General features: G+C 31.0%; 1 long non-coding RNA gene across 1 annotated transcript; it reads right to left on the bottom strand.

The window, feature by feature from the left end:
* Nucleotides 1-604: 604 nt before the first annotated feature.
* LOC143042059 (uncharacterized) lies at nucleotides 605-20,135 on the bottom strand. Its single transcript, XR_012967872.1, has 3 exons — nucleotides 19,877-20,135; nucleotides 2,549-2,612; nucleotides 605-1,767 (listed from the first exon to the last, which is right to left on the bottom strand). It is a non-coding gene; the product is annotated as an uncharacterized LOC143042059 (long non-coding RNA).
* Between the last annotated feature and the right edge of the window lie 5,856 nt (nucleotides 20,136-25,991).

Here is a 25,991-nt window from a genome sequence, read left to right as displayed (position 1 = left end):
TTTCTATGCTGTCGTTTGTGTACATTTGTTTGTCTGTTTGTCTTTTCCTTTTTAGCAATGGCGTTGTCAATTTATTTCCGTCTTAAGAGTTTGAACGTCCCACTGGTAACTTTCGCATCTCTTTTCATCAAAAGAAGTAAAATAATTTACATATAAAAATAAATGCATTTTTCTTGCAGTCACTGAACCATGTATATTGGCATATGACAGACGGAAATCTTGTATCATAATATTCAGCGCATAACTCTATACAAAAAAGAAAAGGTCTTCTAACATGACATTAAAAGCTAAATATAAATAGTTTACAAAATCGACGACTTTGTTTTTGGATATTTTTTAACTTTTAAAATCCAATGTTTAGACTGACATGTTACACTGTTTAACATCGAAATATGGTCCCAAAATGTTGATGAGATAAAATAAGAAATAATATTGAATTTCAAATAATAATTTATCGATTTTATCAACTTCGTACTGTATTTGGCCTTTTTTTACTTGTTTTGAACAGAGCGTCACTGATGAGTTTTTTTGTAGACGGAGTATTTAATCCTTGTATCTATGATGAGCTTATTTACACATGCACAGATGAAAGATAATAAAATAATTTATTTCCACATATTTTATTTAATAGTATTGATATAGTTGACAATTTTGTTTGAACATACTGCATAGAGTTTTTTTTTTGCAGTATTACTAAACATAAATGTAGGATTACATGAAATTTGTAAATAAATACCTAAAGCTATACATGAAATATCAAAAGCTGTTAGACTACTACGCGAAGTTTAAAGTTCAAAATACATTAATGAAACATGGCGTGAAGGTTTACTGTCATCTCCAAATGTTTTGTACAACGAAAGCAATGTTGCACAACATTGTCTAATTTAATGGGAACGGTAACACATTTTAAAGTGTACGTTTGATTTGATTTCATTTGCTTTTGTGACTAACTCTGCATCTAATAATACACATAAAATTTGAGAAACCATAAGTTATCAAAATAAATTGTAAACAATTACTTCCTATTAAGAAATGAATGGCATTCCATTATTTACCATACCTTCAGTTTACAAAATTCTCATTTACAATTATTTATCTAAGTTGTATGAAATTATGAGAAAAAAAAACTTAAGTCGACTATTATTATCGTTATGTCAAACAGATTAACAAAACGACAATATAAGTAAAACTCTCATTCTTGAGAAATGTTATGATTATGGTTTCATTAGGAATGTATTGGAATGTCATGACAACACAAATCGCTTTAAAGCAGGAAACTATTAAAGAAATATTTCACTTAATGAAGCAAAATATGTTTCAATGCACTATATAAATTATAGTCCATCGACAAACTTTACATCAAATAAACTTTTACACAGATCCCTGTTTGGCATTCAGGCATGCGCACACCAATTGCTCATTTTTTAGCACCAAAAGGTCCACTTCGGCTATTGACAGAAACGAGTCCAAAACTTGGTCTCATCCTTGACATTCCGTATAAACGACTTCCCCAGAGACGTGTTGAGGCTGGACCCGGGCGACCACCATAATTGATACCGTCTCTATGCAAATAGTAAGGAATTACACCTTTATGCTTAGATAAGTATCTGTTAAATCCTCTTCGATCGACAATGATTTGGTCTTCTTCTGGATTTATCAAATTACCGTTACCTTCTTCAGGTTCGGAATTTTCCAACCAGTTTGGGTTATCAGCCAAACCAAAGCTTTCGTCATCCAGATAATCTGCCATTACTGATATAACCAGAACTATAAGACAAAAGACAAGTCAAGTTAACAAACACGACTGTCCGAATTGCATGAACTCCCAAATGCTCGAGACATGGTAGGAATCTCCAACTTTGCTTTGATCACCTACTATGTGAATCCCCCCTTATCAGCGCATTGTCTTTTAACCATATTTAAGTGATATGAAACAGATTTCAAGTTGGACCTAATAATCAACGAATTTTGAAATTTGTATATTGTGTCTTGCTGACTAGCAGATAATTGCATGTTTGTTATTTAAAGTTTCTATTATTTTCATAGTTTCCAAGATAATGTTTACCTAAATTAAAAAAGGACTACTAGCAGTTATTCACATGCTAGCTCCAGCCCTCGAGCTCGACAAATTATCTCTGCATGAAATGAAAATCAGCCATAATCCCTCTCCATATGGGTTTAGTATGATGCATACGTTTATTTTAATATCGCTTTATTTAAAGCATGCTTTTCGAAGTCAAAATTGTCTTCATTATATTCAAGACTTTAAAGGTTTCTCGTGTCTCTTAAAGGCATAATCCTTACTTTTCTATGTTTAAAATCATTGCTGAATATGATCACACAATTAACTAAATCAGTAGCGTTATCTAATATAGTAACTGGTCAAACAGATACATCGGTACACCAAATTGTACATTATATAGTTAATTAAAAGCAATCAAATCAAAGCTTAAGACCCTTTACATTAATCATACATTTGTTTTTCATTGGATAAAGCGATTGTATGTTTGACTGCCTTTACCTTTTTTGAAATATTTTATATACTTACTGGAAAAAATAATAGTCCATATAATACTGCTATAACAAATGTTCACCATTTTGCTCTGAAGATTCTGCAAAAAATCAAAATAACTTTTAAAACCATCAAATTTATTTATTTTTAGACTAAAACCAGGAAATATCCACTTTATTATTCTATGTGGATATTGATGATAAAAATCTGAACAAGAAAACATAACTGTTTTAGAAATGAGTTGTCCCGCTTTGTACACTGGCGATCTTTTTGAAACTTGAGTCACATCCTCATACGTCTATAACGTTTCACCTGACGAGTTGTGACGTTTATAATGCAAACAGCATACTACAATTCTAAACAACAACATCAAGCACACTGATCTCGGTATATATATAAATCTTGTTTCTATCCTATGCGTGGAGGATGACAGACTCAAGAACTACGATTCCGTAAGCAGTAGTAGCTTTGGGCATAAATAAAAGCTACATTACAGAAAAAACTACAAAAGTGCAATTAACAAATCACGTTCCCCTATATTAACATAATTAGCTTCAAATGTATCATGAAGGTAATTCTAGAAAACAGCATATTTTAATGTTCATCGTCAGATATTTTTTTATAAAATGCAAAAAAAAAAGATGTAAGATATAATCGTTTATTCTGACGAGATTGTTCACCGCTAGAAATACTGTTTATTTTATCTCATGATAAGGTATTCAGTGCATATGACAAAAAAGTCATGTATCAGACGTCTTTCGTCACTGAATAATTAATAACTGTACTGTAAATTAAATCTGAGGAAATATAAAACAGTTAGAAAAGACGTGCTAGTAAGAATATTTGGTGTTAATGGGGAACAAAAATGTCTATTAACTGATTACCGTTTACTCTGTTAACTTAGTTATAAAAATTCTTCTATATACTAGCAGACATTCTACAATATGAAAGCAAACCGATATGAAATTTAAAGGAGTCTATATTACTAACATAGTATGGTCATAAATGTTTAACACCTCCTTGATCCTGTTAAAAAAAATTGAAGTGGCTAACACAGTTTATTAGTAACAAACACACACGTAAAAACCCCAACTAAAACGAATACAATGAACACAGGGCACCAACATGATAGTATCCACAGTCACTAAAAGCTAGTTTAAATTCGAATATGACTAAAAATAATTTATATTCTTCCATGTATTGTAACGTGTAACTAGGCGTTTATGTCACAACCGTCCGGTCCAGTAAACACGTGGATTCAAGTTGTCCACAAACAATACTACAACTATCTATATTATGCACAATGAACTAAAATGTGCACATGGGCTCTTTCCCGATATAAAGTAACAACAGACAAATATATATACAACTATAATACAATAAAACAGCCTTTCCTCAAGATGGGACGGTCTGTCACTAAAATACAGTATGGCTGGTACAGTCTGTCTTAATCAGACAGTGTGTGCTGATACAACCTGTCCTCCAGATGGGACAGTCTGTCACTTCCAGACAGTGCGGGCTGGTACAACCTGTCCTCCGAATGGGACAGTCTGTCACTTCCAGACAGTATGTGCTGATACAACTTGTCCTCCGAGTGGGACAGTCTGTCACTACCAGACAGTGCGTACTGGTCCAGTCTGTCCTCCGAACGGGACAGTGTGCTCTGTCAACTTCCTATGTAAGACCAACTTGTACCCATTACAAGTTGTCCCCAGTACAAGTTGTCCTTAACAGTATCACTTACAGCTATGTAACGTGCCTATTCTTGTACACTGGCCTTCCTCTGTAAGAATATCGACAGAACCCGAAGTCTGTTCCTCACCCTCTTATATACACCAGGGCGAATATACTATTTTCTGGATAGGGGTGTTCTCTAAATGTTCCCGATACCGAACACTACAATCCCTCTAAAACATCCCCTTACCCTTGGACCCAACCACTGACTTTCCCGTCAAACATCTAAATCTGCCTAATTCTTTCTCTACCGTAAACCATGCACTGCCACAATAAGATCCTACTTATTAGTAACCTTAACGACCAATAAACATTACAGAATCAATCAGTTAAAATCCAAAAAATATGGTGTAAAGGTTGCATTTTGTAAATACAACGGTTTCTCAAACCACGCCTCTTTTGGGGAGATTTGGAATATTCATAGAAAAAATAATTTTGTTTACATACTGGTTCCCAGTTATGCTTTCTGTGTTCCATCTCATACAGACATGACTTGGGAATGTTACCAGTAAATAAACATGTGCATATTGTTTACATTAAAATCTGTGGTAACCCTTCATTCGAGGTAGGGGTAGTTAAGAAAATTAGTGTTAGTTTAAATTCTGAAAAGTTCAGGGCATATAAACGTTGAAAATATGCCTCACAGCCCTATATTTTGACCTTTGAAAAACATTGTAGTGCATATGAACTTTCAATTCTAGGATAAGATTGTTTTCAAAACTTCATAGTAAAAGTGGTACAGTTTTAGCCGTAAAAGGAGTTCCTATGGGAAATTGCATTATCAATATTTACAGACCAAAACGAATTAAATTCTATTTACCAAGGATTAGAAGTCTTAAATGCGTAAGATTCCCATATTTAAACTAAAAATTCTTGTAAACACTCACAAAATGATTAATGCGTTATCTGTATGGAGAGTTCTAACCTTATGTTCAGTTAAATGAAAGAAAAACAACACACCTTGTTGAAAATACATGAACTCGAAAACTGTTCTATAAATCAATAGTATATGAAGAAATTATGAACACGCTTAACAAATATGTAATGTGTTTACTTTGTCCATTTATAACGTAAAACTTTTCTGAAATATTTACTTTAACTCCAAGTTCTAATAATATGTATTTGAACAACAATTAGCTTCACTTTTACCTGGGATACATATGATATATAATGTGTTTGTCAACTACATTATTTTATTGATAATTAGGCTTCATGGTCATGGTTGGTGTAGATATTATTCTAATAGTCGTTAACCATAGTTAGATTTGTTTTAATTGCCCATCTGTTTGATATTGATACTATCAACATTTTGTTCATCAAATTATTATACATAAGTTTTGAAATATCCATGTGCATCCAGTTAACAATAAAATTGAGTATTTGGCTAACCCTTACGGGAATTTTCTGTCCTCAATGTTCGTCGAATATTGGTGAGGAAATAACATGCGATGACTGACAAACGTCAAGAACTGGTGTGTGAGTTTAAATCTGTTGAATGTAATTAAGCTGACAGTTTAATGAAACATGTCTGTATATTTGCGGCTAATAGATATGGAGTGGTCATCACTGGTAAAAAATATAATGATCGAAGCTTTAGCAAAGAGCAAGACATAAAATGCAGTCATTACTGTGGATGCCCATGTCTTAGCTATTTTAATAAGCCTGTACATTGACATAATGACACTCAGTTGCTTGGATTCAAAACTACTATCTCGTTTAACCTTTTCCTTTACTGCATTCAACTATGAAGTCTTACACATGATTAAAACCAACAACGCAAGTAAAATGGAAGGCGAACATTGTTTAATCAACAAAATCTAATTTACCAGACGGCACATAATCACAACAAATTTAGTTAAGCCTTCAAAACTTAAAATTAACTGGAAGATTTATGATATGGAGGCTCTTCCTAGAAAGTTTTATTGGTGAATAACACTTGAAGATCACCAACAGTCATGAATGAAGGTTTTAAATGTAATTATAAACTTACAATGTAAATAACTTTTTTTAAATATTTTTTTGTGGAAATCCCACGCGAAACAGAATGATAGCTTCCTTCTGACAATTGTGCACGCTAAACTTTTAACACCATTATCAATTTTGTTAAAAACAGCAATTTATTAGACATAAAATGTGCTGAGTGATCAAATTCTACGTAATCACAGCACACACTTGGCCATTGTACATGATCACTTTTATTGAAAAACCTGAAAAACTATTGTTTTTACATGAATTTTATTCTAAAACAAAGACAGCTTAAACGTGTCTATGGCTTAAAATTGCACAAATACAGATGTTACCACAGTAAATATATCAAACCACCTACACTGAAAGGAAAGAGAGCAATATCACATGACGCCAAAAATACTAAGATTGGTTCACATATGATATAAGTTATAGAGATAATCCGGACAAGACAAAAAAGATTTGAAAGTTTATAAATTTGACAAAGCCAAATCAAAACCTATCACCGATCTACAAAATCCTTCATGTTCATATAAATTTACTGTTAAAGAATGAATTATTCGAACAACTAAGGATATTCTAAGCCCAGGCATACACATGTAGATTACCTTTGACGTATTTAGCACAATATTTTGGAATTTTTAGAGCTCAATGCTTTTCCCGTTTGTACTTGTTTAGCTATCTAACTATTTTGCTCTTAGCGTCACTAATGAGTCTTATATAGACGAAACGCTCGTCTGGCGTATTAAATAATAAGCCTAGTAGATACGATAACTATTCACACCACTAGGTCGATGCCACTGTTGGCGGACGTTTTGTCCCCGAGGGTATCACCAGTAAACTAGTAAGCACTTCGGTGAATGAATATGAATTATAGGGTCACTTTTTTTTTAAAATTTACTATTTACTGAGTCTGAATTATTCGAAAAACTTAGAATATTCTTATCTCAGTCATAAATTACCTTCGCCGTTTTGGCACAATTTATTAGAATTTTAGGTCCTATGCTCTTCAACTTTGTACTTGTTAGTTATCTAGCTATTTTGATATAATCGTCACTGATGTGTCTCATGTAGATGAAACACGCGTCTAGCGTATTAAACTATAAGCTTGGTACCTTTGATAAGTAGTATGTTCTGAATTTAATTATCACTAGACGATAAAAGTGTGGTAAATGTTTTTAATTCTTTTGTAATAATGTTGCAATGCATTTTAAAGGAAAGATGTTGGATTATGCAAGCTTAAAGATAATGGAAAGCGCAATATAAACAATACATGTATCAGCAATCCCGGAAAACCAACCAATCTTGTGACGCCAACATAGCGGCCTTCAAAACAGGGTTTTACATAAATTTTATTGATTATGGCCTTAAAATAACAAAGGTATTACTGATAGTGTAAGAAAGAATCGAAAGTTCAAAAATTGTTTTGCTGGTTTTTTTTTTTTTTTTGGAAGAAGGGATTTGATTTTGAACTTCGATTAATGAAACAATAATGGGGAATTGTTGACCCAAGATTGACGAAACCATCATGCAGATTTTATGTGTCGAGGCACAAAAGATATGTCCGTTTGCCTTAGTGAAGATGTTATACAAATATTTATATGCATGAATACGATAAATTTCATCTTTTTTTTTGGCTTAGTGTTCTTCACATTTCTCTTTAAAATAAGTCTCTTATGTCCAGTGTGTCATTATGTTAAATGAAATATATAAGATTAACTTTTTCAACCATAGGAATATCATTTATACTTTTAAATCTTCAAAATACGTTTTACATTATTCGGTATGATTTTCAATTCTAACTCTAGATTGATTACATGTAATACCTTAACATATTATTTACTAAATCTGTTGATATTGGAAACCGGCATATCGTTTCCGTATTTAAGACATTTGATCTTGCTTGATCTTTTACTAATACATTAAGGAAATAACAGAAGAGCCTGTATAATTCATTCAGATTATTTTAATTTCTTCCTTGGAAACATAGTATATCTGTGGAGGATAAAGTTTAACATTTCGAGAAGACTATTTTGTTTCATCTGCCAAAGGATATAATAAGAATAAGTCGATTTGTGACTGTAGACATTACAATTTTAAAGCAAATAGTAATCAAAGGTACCAGGATTATAATTTAGTACGCCAGACGCGCGTTACGTCTACATAAGACTCATCAGTGACGCTCAGATCAGAATAGTTATAAAGCCAAACAATACAAAGTTGAAGAGCATTGAGGACCCAAAATTCTCAAAAAAGTTGTGCCAAATACGACTAAGGTAATCTATTCCTGGGATAAGAAAATCCTTAGTTTTTCGTAAAATTCAAAGGAAAATTATAAATATGACCATATAATTGATATTCATGTCAACACCGAAGTGCTGACTACTGGGCTGGTGATACCACGGGGGACGTGTGGTGTAAATAGTTATCAAAGGTACCAGGATTATAATTTAGTACGCCAAAACGTGTTTCCTTTAAAGACTTATTTTCTTTCCAAATATACAAATGGTCAAATTTGTAAATTGACATAGCATGGCATACTATATTGATAAATTGTTTGTGTCGATTATTTGTGTGTGTTTGCAACCCAAAATACAAGCATGTGGTCTTTTACGAATTTCTACAGTCATTAAAGAATTTAAAAAATGGTAATCAATTGTTGTATTATTGTGTTTGTATAATGTAGACTGCGTTTAACAGCTTTTTGACAGCATTGCTATTGCAAATACAAATGTCCTTGTTTACTTAAACTAACCAACAAATTTGAAGAAATGAATTTTTTGGTGAAGGCAAAATATATTTAGACCATTTTGAGCCCAAATTTACTTGCCCATCAGTTTACATTAAAAATTGAGGATTAATGCGCTCCATAGTTACTAAGTTAAGATGTCCAGGTTATTTTTGGAGTACCTCTTCTTTAAGGTCAGTTTTTTCCTTAAAAGGCTTTAAAGGTATGTGGATAATTGGCATGCATAAAGCTGATACATGTGCAATTCACGAAATACCTGGTTTCTATGAAGTTAAACTTAATATTTAGAAAGCTGTGAAAATCGCAAAATTTGGTTGAACAGATAGGGATATTTGATTGGTGGTCGGACACATTTACGGCCGCGCAATACGACAAAAAAGCATAAATATGCACATGGTCGACAAGGGAGAAAAAATCGTTTCAAATGTGTTTATGATAAAGTGAACTGTTATAGAAACATTCAACAGATTGATGATGGTAACAATGTAGATAAAAGGAACATTGAAAATGTCTCTTTAAAAAGATTCTTCATTAACGTAATACTTTAATTTCATATCAAAATGAGATATATAATTTTATGATAACATAACATGTTATGCATGCTCAATCAGAATATTGTTTCGAACCTTATCGTTTGGCTGCAGCTTACATTAACAGATCGTCAAATGTACAAATGGGTGTCGTTAAATGTTTGTAATAAAACTAAATAAATTTCTATTTTCCTTTTTTAATTGTTTGTATAACCTTTAAAACTGGATTGTTTTATGTTTCTAGTTTTTCAAACAGAAAATGAATTGTTAAAATTAAACCACTTTTTATTGTTAATCAATAGTATGGTACCATTGCTGCATATCTTCATTAATATTAGATTCTTATTCGTTACGAAGTGAAATACAAATGTTGAAGTAGCAAAGATGATACAAAATAGAATATAAAAAACATTTAATTGAAAAAGACAGACATCACCACGACGAAAAAAATAAAGCACGACAAAAATGACAGTTTACAGACCATTTTCAAAGAAATCTAGTTGTATTCTGTCAACATCCTTTTTTACTCCTTTAGTTGATCAAATTTCCCCTAAAAGTATGTATTTGTGTCTTTGATCACATCTAATGTAATACACTTTATCAAATTTGACATTTGATTTACATTCAAACATATGCCTTGTACAATAATATTTTGGTATCATTACTTAATTAATAAACAGTTTGTTCTAGTATTTGGGTATAATTACCTTATATTAAATGTGTTGTGTATTTAACATCATAAACTGTTTTTTAACATAATGTTCAATACAAAATACGGTATATTTTGTGAATCAACCACAAATGTGCTTAATCTAGCATGTTTCGTTACTCACAACTACTTTTGTAACAGTACTGTAACTACAGTGTTTTTGAAAATTGGGACCAAAGCAAAAAGATGGCAGTATTTCACAAAGTCGTTATAAACTCGTATAATTTGTAACACTTACAGTACTGTTAAATCGAGTGTTCTATATCATCATTTAATCTTTGCATGTATTCAAAATGAAATAAAATTATGACACTTACTTTAGTTTGGGTTTACGATTTAGAAGTGTGGTTTTTAAAACCAGTAAGTTAAATACAATATCTTTTCAAATAACCATTATAGGTGTGTTTTAATAGATCATTTATTTTGATAATTCTTATTATTTTTCTGTGAAATGATAAGCAATTACATCTATGAAAAAGGAAATAGGGCATACATCAATAAGACAACATTATCTGTTTCCGCATCACGATACTTAATTATATTTAAGTATCTAACTTCCATAAACACGTATATCCTCTATGCCTAGTGTCGATCAAAGAAATCAAAAACATAACTATCAGTTCTAGGCTAGAAGACGCACAATGTTTTTAAACAAGTCTGCAAAACCACCGCAAAGAATATCCGTTTAATCATATTGTCATATGTCTCTTTTAGCTATACAGCTGATTTGTTTTAAATTCTTGCCTGAACAGACATTACGAAATGCTTTGTGCAAGCTCGAATGTATTCAAATTGCATAATTTAAGCTTTACTTCAATAGAATGAGTGAAGGATTGCAAAGGTGAACATACATCATTCACTTACCCACACAAACACCATTAATTAAGCTACGACAATTATTTTAATTTGTCTATAATCAAATTGTTTTAATTATTTTTTTAGAAAATGGGAATAAACAGTGTCAACCATAATGTATTTTTTGCTATATGACAGAAATATGTGTGCTTTTTCTTCCTCATTCAAATGAAATCTGTTTTATTGAAAGACGAAATGCAGAAATATTTATGATGTACTAGAACTCAATTACAATTGAACATTTTGGCGTGAACAAGTAATACAAATTATAATCCTGGTATCTTTACATTTTTCTGATTCGAGCGTCATTGATGATTTTTAAGTAGAAGAAACGCGCGTCTGGCGCACATACAAAATTGCAATACTGGTATCTATGATAAGTTTATTGACAAGGAAACAACCAATAGCAAAATGTCTTCTTCATAGTTTCTTTATCCTTTCCTTTTACTATGTGAAAATTGCACCTACTAACTCACGTGGTTTCCTAAAATGATAAACCAACATAAACATATCCGCACGTAAATCCTTGTTTTTTGCAATCATTATGGAATAGCTGAGTATGTGTCCACTTAACAATTGAAATCCGAACTTCGACAAACTTGAAAATATAATTGTTAAGCATACATCCTCCTTTTTTAAGATATCATGTGATACATTGATTTACAACTTGAATATCGGTTTATATTTTCAATATTGACAAATTATATTCATCCTCAAAATATTTCAGGAAGAATAAAAAATGTCATCTACCGCGAAACAATTACAGGCTCCAATTAAACTTGGTATTTCATGTAATCTAACTGGATCAAACTTGAGAGCGATAAATTGTGTTGTACATAGAATTACATGCAGCAGTAAATAGAAAAGGATGTTGATTCTCCTAAGGATTAACTTTATAGCATTCTTTTGAATTTTGATATCAATATGTGGAATCTATAATTGTTTTTATCTTGTATTACTCTTAAATAATATCACAGTTTCGAAACTTTCGAATACGTTCATGATGTGTATCGTCGCCTTCATGCAAACTCAGCACTTTTTTAAAGACAAAGAGCACATACAGTAATGCTGATTTGCTTGAATGTTCCCTATCTTATGCATAATTATAACAATTTAATGGTCTTCTTGTAGAAGTATGTGCTGATGTGAAGGGTACATGACATTCGATTCAACGATTACTTAACAGAAGATAGATACTTAAAAGATAAGCAAATATGGCGTTTCTCTGATTAATGTACTTGTTATGGCCATTTTCTCTTTTTGCTCAAACACTTTTATCAATGTAATGGAATTTTATGCGACAGCCATACAAGTTAAAGGTTCCGCTAGCTATAAAATCAAGTTTAATTCACGACGTTTAACATAAGGAAATAGTAAAATAATAAAAATACCGAACCCTGAGGACGATTAAAAAGGAAAGTCATAATCAAAAGGCATAATCAAAAAGCCCAAACACATCTAACGAATAAATAACAACTGTCAAATGCCTGATTTGTTACAGGCATGTTCTCATTTGGAAAATGGTGAACTGAACATTGTCTTATAGCTAACCAAACCACCCGCTTATATTGCAATTTTTTAATGCCTTACCGAATCAGGAATATAACAGTTGTTTTCAATTCGTTTGATGTGTTTGAATATTGGATTTGTTAAGGAACATTTTTTTTTGAATTTTCCTTGTAGTGATTTGTTATTTAAATTGTTGTTAATTTTATATAACTGATATTGAAACAATCTTTACTAGATTGACAAAGTTATCCATGTAGTTGCTTTACTGATTTAGTCGGAGGCACGGTTTAAAGAAGAACATGTTCATCCCTATATAACACAGCTGTTTATCTAGATATTCTTAGTTATGATTATTAGTGGTATTACTTCTATAACAAAAACAGACCTACATAAACACATGCAATAAGAAATTTTAAATAACATGAGTTTGAAATAGTCGTGTTTATGAAAACTTGCATGTTTTAGCAAAACAATTTGTTGTAATTAAAAACGAGGAGTGTACCCTTTGTCACTTTGAATAGATGCTATATATTACCAGCTGTAAATTCTCTATCCCTCAGTTCCTTTGAAATAGCAGTCATGTATCAGTTAGAAACCGATGTAAATATAAAATAAATTTGTATGCAACACTTTAGAGTAAAAAATAACGCTTCATATAACATAATCAGATAGCAATTATCGGCAAGCATCAATGATAATAACAAAATGAAAATTGAAAGGTATCGCAGATTTAAAACATTGATTGAATTAATAATATATATGTGATCGTTGTAGTATCAAGTGTAAAATAAATATTCGCGTTAGACAAATATTAATGGATATTGAATTCATAAATAAGAGAACAGTAATAAAATTAAAAAAAAAGATTTACCATGTTTCATCAATTACTCTATTTTAATGGACGTTCATTAAATAATTGATAGATAAAATAGCTGTTAAAGGATAATCTTGTCCTGTCATGACCATTGAAACTATGGCAATTTCTGATAACCAAAACAATGTTTTAATAAAAATGAGAATATTGGAAAGTGCAATCAATTTTCATATTGATATAAAAAAAATTATATCTAAAGACAAGAAATATAATTTGGCTTTTTTTCAGATATGTTTTATTCTTTATAAAACTATAATGTTATTTAAAAGACCTTATTTGTCACGTACCATAATACGATATTTCTACACTCTAGTAGTTTTTGTCAGAAATACAGTGTTCTATCTACACACTTCATTGATTATAATAGTCTATTTGTCTAGATAGTTCAAAGTTAAAAATGTTAAAAAAGTGTTGTGTCTACTGTTTTTCATGTATTTTTGCTGTAAAATATTTGTTGTACTATACGTAATTTGTTTTTGCATGGTTTTGAACTCAATCTATGAGCAATTCTTAACAGATCAAACTGTTCAGAATCTATTTCCAACGAAAATACAGGGACATAGCGAGATGCTCTCTCTCTAGAAAAGGGGATGTTTAATTTGTCAAAATTGATTGTCTAGTAAATACAAACAATCAAGCGAATTTAAGATTTACTCTTCATGTTCATAAATTCGATTTCTTTATGACTTTTTACATCTCAAATGTTTAAGATATTACATTTTTACAATTTATAAACAATTATTGCCAGTATTATCAAATTAGAAATGTATCATTATAAGATTCACACGACAAATTGTCTATGGTATGTATTCGGCTTATTTTATAAGGAAAATCAGTTTTATATGTTTTTATAAATATTTTCATAGACAAATTGTCTTAAATTTGCATTCAGAAAGATAAAGTCATATTAGTGCATTTCATAACTAAGCATTAATCAGCTCTTTGATGTTTTATTCAACAAAATTAAAGTTTGTGAAAATGAATATTAATAGTGATGACACGCAAAAAAGGAATACTTCATTGGGAATAAATGAAGATTAAGGACAAATGTCAAAGAGACACAATTGAAAGGTTTATATAATAGAAATGAGACGTGGTATGCTTGTTAACGAGATAATCATTCAACAGATTTCGCATACCGTTGACTAAGCAATTATAGATTACCGTAAGGGCTTCAACAATGACCAACACCCCTACCATTTAGTCAGCTGTGAAAGGCATCGAAATGACAAAATGTGAAACAATTCAAACAAATAAAACCAACAAGCTAATTGGTGACAACGAATATAAACGAAAAAAAAGTATAAAAGACAACCATTGTCATATAAAGAAAGTGCCAGAGTTCAATATTTGTAAACGCTTAAACCTTAGGTAACCTAGAAGAGAGGTCAAGTGTGTGCAATATATCAACTGCAATTCTATTTCATTTTTTTAGTTGTAGAAGACAACAACAAAACACTACATAACATTCAAAATAGCATGCACAAAAATGTTTTAAAAGCTCTTTAGAGCTTATTTTTTTACTTGTATTGCATATACTGGCTTTAAATAAAGCTGTATGTCTTTAATATGCCTTATGGGCGTACAAGAAACAAGAAAACAATGTCTTCATAATGTTTGATGATAATGCAAGCTTTTTTTGTTCTTTCTCCCTGCAATATATGATATAAAAAGCTGTTTAACTCTCTCACAGTTTAAATGTTTTATGTTTGAAATAAAACATGTGACATTATGATTTTTGTCAATGTGATTACATCTTACAACATGTAACAGTAGAACAATCTGAAACCTTAATTACACGTTTTAAAATACATTGTATGTTTAATGGACTAATAGACGTAAAAAGACTCCCCAAAGGTTTAATGTTTGAAATTTAAAAGTCATTTTATATTGTAATTACCCAGCGGACTAAAAACTGAAAATGTGAAAAAGGCGACTATGTACATTAATTGTCAGCAGGCACGGTTAAGAAACGGATCATTTTCTTCCCTTGGTTTTTTTTTTGCAACATCTGCATACTCATTAAATGGAAGCACAATAGAATATAACTTTAATATGTGTGATTTTTTCATGGCAAGTGAAGATACAAGAATATGTCTTTCAAATGAGAATGTCAATTTTTAACAAAAGATAACTTAATAAATATTTGAAAAAATGTTGAGTTTTGGGGTAATGTTCATATTTGTCTGTTCTTTTTTAACGAAAAAAGCTATGTTTTCCATCAGGTGTGATAGAATTTCTCAGACGGCTCGGAAGTTCATTTTTAAATGAAAATTAATGGCACTTTCTTGTCTTTTTTGTTCTTTGTCATTATACACTTCAGATAACCACTTGCAGTTGCCAGTATGTATGGAAATAGACTGAATATATCATAAAAATGATTATAATTTAATAATTACTCCAACAAAAATCAAATAAAGGAATTCCATAAGAGAAAATCAAACGCCATAGAAATGATCAAACAACGGAACAAATATAAACCAACTGTCAACTTGATTTCATACCGCTCTTTCCCGACGAAAATTGTTGGTTAAGCCTGATTTGATAGCTAGCTAAACATCCCACCTGTATGACGGTTGTTTATTACAGTTCCATTGTGTTGGCAATATTGGATGGGCAAATCGAATGGATAAAATAGGTCAATGAGATAACAAAGGAGTGTTAATGAGTACCGTATTTTTACAATAATGATAATGTGTAAATTAACTTCAATTGTATTTCATTTTCCAATCATGTTTGAGTTCCTCAAAATCATCAATAAGTGAAACAAAAAGACTGGTTAGGATTTCATTACTAAGCCTAAATGTTGATACCATAGAACATGGTATACTGCATAAATTCAAATAACAAAAATACCGAACTCCAAGATGTATCCAAATCGGAGAATCCCTTATAAAAGGAAACATCAAATGCCCAAACACATCAAACGATTAGAAAAACAACTGTCATGTCCCTGACTTAGTATAGGTATTTCTTTGTGTAGAAAATGATAGATTAAACATGTTTTTACTTAGCTTAATCTCCTATTTGCAGCTAGTCGATTATCTAGACAATAAAATATCAGATTTGAAATATGGTCAACTAATCTTTATAAATAGATCCATTTTCTATTTTAAAAAATATGTAAATTATTAAGGTTTGTGATAACTAATAAATAAATAATCTCTTGAGATCAATTTAATACGATGGTCATCACTTTTCAGTGAATATGATGATTTAAGACTGAATTCATTGGTGGAAAGACATTATTTTGCATTCAGAAAATAGTAAATGTCATAAAATGCGATCTTAATTGCCCCTTGCCACAGTTCTAAATGCCATCAATGACATTATCGGAAAAGGTTAAAAATGACCATTTGTGTTGTCCGTCAAATTTAATTACGGCTTAATCGTACACTGATGTCTTCAAGAGTACCAAACTGAAAGTCATGATGTGTCATTCGAATAAATAATTATTATCAGACATCAAAGAGTATGAAGATATGGTTAGATTGCCAAAGAGACAACTCTCCACCTCGGGAGAAAGGGTGAGGGCAGGGGGAACACTTATGCCGATATTTGTGACTAGATATGACTAAAACAACAATCTTACAAATATCAGATATTTAAAAAGGCGTTTTTCATATATTTATGTTTGTGAAAAAAAATTGATACGGAATTTAATTAGTTTTCTCAAATTATATGAAAAGGGTGAGATATTCAGTCTTTCAGCTGCTTATCTCTGGTCGAAGTAACCCGATCTATTCACAAATTAGAAATTATATATAAGAAAATAACTCTTAAAAAATATTCATAAAACAAATAAAAGTAAAATTGAGGCTATCTTGGTTCGAGTACACAGTTATTTCGTAGTGCATTTCTTTTAGACAATAAATAAAAATTAAAAAAATCCCACCTGCGCTTTCTCAATAATATGTTTACAGTGTGTTGTACTACTTTTGGGACAAATTATATCAACATTATAGAAAACTTCATCAGCCCTAACTCCTAATATGGACAATTTTATGTTAAGGGGGTCTTGAAATCTTTTGACAGCTTCCGAAGTGCAACTTTTTCAGCTGGAATTTATCACTACTTTACATTTTTAATTATGACCCAATTTTTTTACAGTGTCATTTTACCCCCCCCCCCCTACTTGCTATATGAGGCATAAAACATGGAGAAATAAATCTGGAAAGGGTATAAAAAAAATTGGCAAGTAACACACTTAGGACAATATTCGTGGAAAACGAAAATCAAAAGACGATTACTGTGTACTCGGACCTCTTATTTGTATCATGTGTATAGTAACAAAGTTAACAAATCCTACATTTGCTGTCGCTATAATACAATATAGACAATCATTACTGTGCATGTCTTGATAAAATTTAACTATCCGAGTTAAATCCCTTTAATTATGACTCATAAGCTTAAAAATAATAAATCAATGCAAACTTATTTATATAAGATAATTCAGATAAATTAAATGTTCTTCTTTTCATCCAAATGTTTTAGCCCACAAGAACATTGCACGTCGTCTGTTTCGAAATACGCTGATTAAATTAAAACTAGGTCAATCCTTTTCGGCTATATTAAAATCCAAGATGGCGAATGATCCCCAAATTACCTCAATAAAATCTTTGGTGTGAACAAATTTGACTATTTTAAACAAAAACACAAAACAGTATTCAAAATAAGGATTTAATTTTTCATTTTAAGCTCACTGACATGCCTGTTATTTCTGAATTGATAAATCAGGCAAATATTAAGTCAGGTTATAAGTGAACAATGTAAACGGAGCAACACTAACCTCATCATAAACCGGAGTAATCAAAGGGTCTCCAAAAACCTAAGCATTTCTTGCCGAGTTTATTTGTGATACCCGTCGTGTTGGTATTTCCGTAAAATTCAGCTAAAATACAATCAAACCCTGCTTATTACAAAATCATGTATAATACACGTATAATATCAATTTATATGCAGACAAAAGGTGTTTCTGGAATAACCTTCACCAAAAATGCAGGAGACCAAAAACTTTTGAGCCAAAACCAATAGTAATGTTTTTTAGTATCAAAACCAAATTTATCATTAAGCCAAAACCGTTTAATAAGGTCATTATTAACTGTAAAAGTTGGAATCTTTCTACAAAACACTAAATTATATCTTTTTATCTGATCTCCAGACTACAATTTACTGATGAAAACAGCATCTTTGAAAAACAGATTAGCATGAAGAGCCTCAATACGGAACATCTATAAAGTTTGGTGTACAAAGGTTTATACTACCATACGTTCGTTCAAGCATGTCTTGTTGGCAAATGTACATGTACATATATTATTCCATATTCTTCCATACGATACGTAATTGTATATCATTTTACCGGAAACATATATACGATGATAGTCATTTGAAGTGACAAAACAAGAGATCTTTGATGATTTAATCAACGATTTGATAATAAATAGAGATCTTTGATCTATATTTATGTGTTAAGTCGAATTTAGATTCTTATAATGACAATTCCAGACAAAACTGCAGGGGACAAATTATCTGTCATTTCAAGATAAGTGACTACAAATAAAAGTTGGTCGTTCTTATTGTTGTCCAATAATGTAAAATAAGTCAATGACATTTCACATATGGATTTACTGAATTTGAAAACCCCGTACCAAATTTCAAAAAAAAAGAAGATTTTATTGTAAAAATCTTTAATATAACTGGTTACATATTGTGTTAAAAGAGTTTAAACTTTTATGAAACAGCAAAACAGAGAACTAATAATTTTCAGACAAAAAGTCATGTTTGTCTGGAAACGGCTACAGTAACAGTTTATGTGCATCACTGAAACAAATGTTCTTTATACAAATAAAGTTTCTATATGTTTCTTTGTTCTTAATTTTTGATACGCCGACAAATTTGATATCTTGTTCAATAAAGTTTTATTTTTTTTGTATTTTTTGTTTGGGGGGGAGGGAAGAGAAAAGGGGGTGGGGTTAATTTGTGATCCGTGTGAACGTATCGGCAATATCAACATGCAAATATGTTGATTTGTCTGGGAAAAAAGTTTTTTATAAACAAAGTCTTACGCATAACTTTATTGTTCATTTAAATTAAATGTCTACTCCTTTCTTATTAGCTTAGGCAAAATTTTCATATTCAAGTGTCAAATAGATTTACTAGCTTTTATTAAATCAAAGTTTGTATTTCTCTAAATATAATTATATGTTTATGTTATCCTAGTCTCCAAAACATTGCATACTACCCCAATATAAATTTCAAAAGCTGAAACCTATGCAATATGCATTCAAATAGCTGAAACCTATATAATTTTACTTCATATATTTAAAAAAACAGGAACCTATAATATTTTACAATATACATTTAAAAAGCTGAAACCTATACAATTATAAAATATACATTTTAAAAACCGAAAACTATAAATTAAGGTATAATTACTCACAGAATAGTTTTGATCGCTCAATCCAGGTCCAATAATGAGTGTGAAATAAAATCTCTTTGTTATAGAGTGACTTGAAATATGCTATTGATAATCCAATCATTCACCCTATAAAATCAATCCATGGAATGTTTAACTTATACAGAGCTTTTGTATAGTTGAATATTAATTGTTCTATCAGCTCCATTCTCACCCATTGGAAACTTTCAATTCTGCGTGCGTGAAGAGAATTTATGGGGTCTGATTGATTCAAATATAGTTAAATGAAAGTTGAAAATAATTGTAAACTGTGACATGTGGAACTGTTATTGAAATAACATGTCAAAAGGTTCAACGCAGCGAGTAAATCTCGCACCCAAAAGCAGGCTTCAGACGACCAATTACTATACTGTTTACTAATATGTGTATAGTTCAGCGAAATGGTCACCAAACTAATTTCCAAATCATAACAATACAGAAACACTAACAAACACTAGAGGTTCCAGACTTGGGACAAGCGCAAAACGTGGGAGAATTAAACATGATTTTTGATATCTCAACCATCCCCATATACATCTAGCAAATTGGAATGAGCAAACAATATGCACAGTAAAACTCAGTTTGATGGAAATCCCGGTTCAATGTTAGAACAGAATGTAATTGTGAACAAACCAATCGGAAGACGTATTCTTAAAATTCAAGAGAGACAAAACCTTTACAATATACGCTGATCTGACTTTCAAATTTGAATCTAAGTGTTTATGATGAAGGTAAATCTAGAAAAAGGTATCGTCTCACCAAATTTATTATGTGTTGTCTTCTTTACAAAGTAAAATCACAAAAATACTGAACACCGAGGAAAACTAAAAAAAGAAAGTCCCAAGTAAAATGTCAAAATCAAAAGTCAAACACAGCATATGAATGCAACTGTAATAATCCTGACTTGGTACATACATTTTTTGGGGGATAGAAAATGGATTGAATCTGGTTTTATAGCTAGCTCAACATCTCACGATCGCATCAAATTCCAGTATATAACAAAACAAATATACCAAATAGTTAAAAATGTCAAAAAATAGGGGTACAGCAGTCAACAGAGTGTTGTAATCACTTTAAAAGACAGGGTCGATACAGCTGCATGTGAACTGATATTCCAAATTTCGAGGGTGATCGCTCCATTAGTCAGCTTCACCACTAATATGATTTATAATACAAACAGTTGTAACATGTCCTGTTAAGAAATTAACAATTAATATGAACTAAGGTTGAGATCCCTAATGCAAATATGACCTTTGATTGTTTCGCTATTCTTAAAGTTTATGTCCCTTTTGGTCATGAAGCTTGATAAGTTTCTGACATTCGAGTTTATGGATTTGTCATATCCTTTATGAAGGAAAATTATAAAGGTATTTGGACGCAACAAATTTTTAATGAATTATTTTCATTTACAGATAATTTGCTTCTTCTGTAAAATATAGACAATATCATCTTTATGCTTTTGATAGTACTGTTTTTTCTAAAAATTTTGAAAATTTGATACGACTAACATGAGTTAGAATTATAGAAGCAGTTTGCATTGTGAATCTTTGAAATGATGTGAACGAGCAGAAACTTTTTATTTCTGTGTATCAGTTTGCTCTCATGCATAATTAAGATTTTAGTCACCAACGTTTTGAAGCTCAGACAGTATACTTTGTTATCTGAAAATCAAAATACTTCAAAATTGGTCTTTTGAAAAAGAACACTCTACAAAATAGTGGATACATACTTCAATGGGATAAATTCAACATGGTACGATGAGTTATGATATATTATAAAACCCCGTTGTAAAGAACTGCTAATTTGCAAATGATATTGAGTTACTATCATTACACCTGAAATATATCTGTATTTTAACAAATCATTGTGTTCAGTATTTTTGTGACTTTATTTTTTGTTTATTTACAGTTTACAATATTGTTTTTACATGTATGGATTTAAGCTGTGAAGATATTGCATACTACATGAGAAGATATACAGTGATCATGGAATGGTATACACAATCCTATATAACATATAAAAAAGAAGATTTAGTATGGTTGTTAATGAGACAACTGTCCACAAGAGACTAAATTGACACAGACATTAACACCTATAGGTCACCGTACGGCCTTCAACAATGAGCAAAGCCCATACCGCATAGTCAGCTATAAAAGGCCCCGATAAGACAATGTAAAACAATTCAAACAAGAAAACTAACGGCAATATTTATATAAAAAAAGGAACGAAAAAAAAATGTGTAACACATAAAAAATGACAACCACTGAATTACAGGCTCCTGAACATGTCTATTAGCATATGAAGGGTTGAACAATTTGGAATACAATTTAAATGAAATTGGTTTTCTTTTAATTGATTGCATTCATTTCCAAATATAATTCTTCCTCTGTAAGTGTCATCATGAATACTTGTTTATATTGGGGTTTGACTTATCGAGTGAGTAGTGTTTACGAACATAATTACATTTATATGTTTATGAGTCGTTTATTAAATAAAAATTGTTCACACAACATGGTAATACATTTTACCTTGATGTCCAATTCTCAAAGGTAAAGATTCTTACTTAGAAGTGAACTGATATTCCAAATTTCGAGGGTGATCGCTCCATTAGTCAGCTTCACCACTAATATGATTAATAAAACAAACAGTTGTAACATGTCCTGTTAAGAAATTAACAATTAATATGAACTAAGGTTGAGATCCCTAATACAAATATGACCTTTGATTGTTTCCCTATTCTTAAAGTTTATATCCCTTTTGGTCATGAAGCTTGATAAGTTTCTGACATTCGAGTTTATGGATTTGACATATCCTTTATGAAGGAAAATTATAAAGGTATGTGGACGCAACAAATTTTTAATGAATTATTTTCATTTACGGATAATTTGCTTCTTCTGTAAAATATAGACAATATCATCTGTATGCTTTTGATAGTACTTTTTTTCTAAAAATTTTGAAAATTTGATACGACTAACATGAGTTAGAATTATAGAAGCAGTTTGCATTGTGAATCTTTGAAATGATGTGAACGAGCAGAAACTTTTTATTTCTGTGTATCAGTTTGCTCTCGTGCATAATTAAGATTTTAGTCACCAACGTTTTGAAGCTCAGACAGTATACTTTGTTATCTGAAAATCAAAATACTTCAAAATTGGTCTTTTGAAAAAGAACACTCTACAAAATAGTGGATACATACTTCAAATGGGATAAATTCAACATGGTAAGATGAGTTCTGATATATTATAAAACCCCGTTGTAAAGAACTGCTAATTTGCAAATGATATTGAGTTACTATCATTACACCTGAAATATATCTGTATTTTAACAAATCATTGTGTTCAGTATTTTTGTGACTTTATTTTTTGTTTATTTACAGTTTACAATATTGTTTTTACATGTATGGATTTAAGCTGTGGAGATATTGCATACTACATGAGAAGATATACAGTGATCATGGAATGGTATACACAATCCTATATAACATATAAAAAAGAAGATTTGGTATGATTGTTAATGAGACAACTGTCCACAAGAGACTAAATTGACACAGACATTAACACCTATAGGTCACCGTACGGCCTTCAACAATGAGCAAAGCCCATACCGCATAGTCAGCTATAAAAGGCCCCGATAAGACAATGTAACACAATTCAAACTAGAAAACTAACGGCAATATTTATATAAAAAAAATAAACGAACAACAAATGTGTAACACATAAAAAAAAACGACAACCACTGAATTACAGGCTCCTGAACATGTCTATTAGCATATGAAGGGTTGAACAATTTGGAATACAATTTAAATGAAATTGGTTTTCTTTTAATTGATTGCATTCATTTCCAAATATAATTCTTCCTTTGTTAGTGTCATCATGAATACTTGTTTACATTGGGGTTTGACTTATCGAGTGAGTAGTGTTTACGAACATAATTACATTTATATGTTTATGAGTCGTTTATTAAATAAATATTGTTCACACAACATGGCAATACATTTTACCTTGATGTCCAATTCTCAAAGGTAAAGATTCTTACTTAGAAGTTTTATCTTCGCCAAACCACGCATAAAAGTTCAACATCTCAAACAAAAAGGTTGAACAATTGTGTTACGTCCTACGAGTTGTTGCCACTATTTGTATTTTACAGTTTTTAATGAATTGATTAAATAACGAACGTTGTATTAATACTGATGTAAAATTAATTACTAAATAATCTTTTTTTTAGAGTATTAGTCGGCGTAGTATCAAAGTTACAAACGTAGTCTCTTCTTCTAATAATAATAATAATAATGAAAATTTATAGAGCGCCCTATATAAAAAATAAAAATTACTCAAAGGCGCCGTACATTCAGCATGGTAATTAAAACAAATCAAAGACAAAAACATAAAACATACACTGTTAGATTCAAGTACTAACATAAAATATAAAACAAAAATGCCAACCATAATATAAAAGGTCGATGCAAAAAATATAGTAAAACAACAAATTAAAAAATAAATAGCAACCTTGGTTAGAAGCATGCAAAACAAGCAAAAAACCTAAAAAGGTATACAAACAAAATGCATTAAAAGTTTATACAAAACTACATGAACATGAAAACCCGAAAAAGAGAAAGGAAAAAGTCTGATTAAAAGGCAATGCGATAAAAATGAGTTTTTAGCTTAGATTTAAATACTCTTAGGACTAGCATTGTCTTAAACTGTTCGGGAGATTATTCCAAAGAGATGCCGCTGCCCAATCGAATTGTCTTTCACCGTACGTCTTTGTCCGCACTTTTGGAACTGTAAGTAGTTTAGTCAAGCTTGAACGCAGAGATCGGTTTGGTACGTGCAAATTGACCAGTTCCCGAATGTAAGCAGGGCCAATGCCATTCAAAGCGCAGTACACATAAGTAAGTATTTGGAATTGTGGTCTGTATTGGACGGGTAACCAATGTAAATCGGCAGGTATCGGCGTAATATGTTCATGTTTTCTTGTCCTGGTGATAAGACGAGCTGCTGTATTTTGTACTTTGTGTAATCTGTTCATCGTAGTCTTGTTAATACCGTTCAGCAGAATGTTCCCATAATCAAGTCTGGATGTTACTAGACTGTTCACTAGTGTCTTGCAAGCGGATGGTGTTATAAACCTGCGAATACGTCCAATGTTACTGATGTGAAAATGACAAGATTTTACTATGGCAGAAACTTGCCGTTCCATCGTAAGGTGTTGATCAAAGTATACACCTAGGTTTTTCACGCAAGATACACTATTTATCACTGATAATTGAAAAGCCATTTATTGTCATCTTATATGATAAAATAATACAAACATTATCACTGCATGGAGTAATTTAGACACATTAGTAAATATCAACACATTATTACAGTAAATTGAAAACAAACTCCAGATTAATCAATTACAGCTTCGGGCGATGACTGCTGTAAACAACGTTATAACGATAACATTGACAATTCTGAAATTACAAGTAGAGTAATTTAAAATGAAAATAAATGAACAAGTTATTATCAGCTTTTTGTTGCCACGGTGGAATTATCTATGTCAATACTTTTAATTTTCATTTTTAAAGCATTTTTCTCATAACAATGATAAAACTAATTAAAATTTATACGGAGTCCTGGTTTTCAAACCTTTAAATATTAGATTGGTATTATCTAAACCCTTTAGTTTTAGCTATTGGTATATCTGCGGGAAATCTTTCCATTTTACATTTAAAAACATTGCTATTAACACAACGATTAACAGCACGAAGCAATAATATATTGGAAACATGTAAAAACTGGTATAATCACTTTACAATTTCGAGGTCATCAGCCGTCACTACTAATTCAAAGGCATAATAAATTATTATTAATTATCAAAGGTACCAGGATTAAATTTTAATACGCCAGACGTGGTTTCGTCTCGTAAGACTCACCAGGTGACATTAAATACTCCTTTGCGGCAAAGTATTTCTCTTCAACGGTAGTCTGCTTGATCAAAGTACAGATACACTTGTTAATATTAATCTGATTAAAATACAGATGCCGTGGTCAAGCTTTGACAAAGAACTGACAACTCTACATTTAAATTTCTGTTTCTGGTAAATATTACATCAGCA

Source organism: Mytilus galloprovincialis, chromosome 8 (assembly GCF_965363235.1).
Source record: "Mytilus galloprovincialis chromosome 8, xbMytGall1.hap1.1, whole genome shotgun sequence".
Taxonomy (NCBI): Eukaryota; Metazoa; Mollusca; class Bivalvia; order Mytilida; family Mytilidae; genus Mytilus; species Mytilus galloprovincialis.
This window is presented reverse-complemented; position numbering and strand designations above follow the sequence as displayed.